This window comes from Fulmarus glacialis, unplaced genomic scaffold (assembly GCF_000690835.1).
Source record: "Fulmarus glacialis isolate BGI_N327 unplaced genomic scaffold, ASM69083v1 scaffold35013, whole genome shotgun sequence".
Classification (NCBI taxonomy): domain Eukaryota; kingdom Metazoa; phylum Chordata; class Aves; order Procellariiformes; family Procellariidae; genus Fulmarus; species Fulmarus glacialis.
In genome coordinates this window covers 506-1,942 of record NW_009205416.1, presented here as the reverse complement: position 1 = coordinate 1,942, position 1,437 = coordinate 506, and positions in this window count along the sequence as shown.

The following is a 1,437-nucleotide window of genomic DNA, read 5'->3' as shown; positions in this document are numbered from 1 at the left end:
GGTGAGGGGTATCAGCAAGAGCCAGAGGAGCCGATGGCATGAGCATGTCCCCCCCGCAGTTGCCAGGCAATGCCTTGCGCCCCAAACCCAAGCAAAGCCCCCTGCCCACCCCGCTTTCCAGGGCCAAAGCTGTGCAGCAGCACCAGCCTCCTGCCCCTCGCCCCCTGGAGCCGAGGGTCCCTGTCCCCACAGAGGCCCCAGGCTCACCCCTCTATGGGGCAACACATGCTCTCGCCCTCCACTGGATCCCCAAACTCCAGCCTTGAGCACCTGGGAGGCTCCATGGCCCTCCAGACATCCCTCCCTGGCTGGCCTTGGAGGCCAACTCCCAGGGTCAACCTGCCATCAGGACCCACCACGATATCCCTCTGCCAGCCCCTGCACCTCCACAGCTGCATCTCCCCCCTCCAACCAGTCCTGGGGTTCTGCCCCTTCAGAGATAAGCGAGTTTCCCCTCCACTGCAAGCCATGTCCCAGCTGTCCTCCCACCCCAAGACCAAAAAACAGCCCTTCAACAAGCCACTGGGGACAGTGGGGTGCCCAAGGAGAAGGAAACCCTGAGCACAGCCATCTTCTTCCCCCCAGGCTGGCCCCAAAAAGCCAGGGGAAGCTGTGCAACCCCTCTACCCTCCCCTGACACACAGGAACACCAGCAGGACTCAAGTGTCCACTATGGAAACTTGTACTTGTGAAAACATTGCATCAGGATGCATGCTGGGGCCCGACTCCTGGGAAAAGACTCCCAGCCCTCCAAGCCCAGAGAGCCCTTCCAAGCTACTGCAGGTACCCAGGGTCAACACCGATGGCACTAGCAATGCTTCGCCTCGCGGGAAAGGAGGGAGCGGAGGGGCCCCGTGGAGACGTGTGCTGAGTTAGCCACCGATTGCGGCCCACTGCAACTGGAGGGCAACCCCTACCTCCATGTATATCTATCGGGATAGATATACACACGCATTGAGAGAGGCATGGATCAGTTTTATTTCAGCCAGCAACTAATTGCGTAGGCAACTCGGCATTAAAAAAGAAACAAACTCATGTTGTGAAAAGACTGTGTCATGTTAAGAGTTGTCAGGCCGGCACCCAGGGAGGGTGGGGGACCCTCTCTTCCTCCCCCAGATCACGGGAGGGTTTTGCATAGCTCCAGGCAGGGTTTTTCTGCCGTGCAGGAAGCCCCGGGGATCAGGTGGAGGAGAAATCACGCTGCTGCAGCTCCCCTGGCTGCAGAGCCGCCCAAAAAGGGGGGTTTTCCTGGGGAAAGAGATTTTTCTCCCTTGAGGTAGAAACTAACATCCCATGCCAAGGACGGCTGGGGACATACCAGTGCAAAGGGTCATCAGGGGGATGAGGGATGCCTGGCCCTCCCCACAGTACCCCCTCGCTCACCTGGCCACACAGACGACGGACAGAAGACAACAGAGAGGCCAGGCCGTGCAGGGA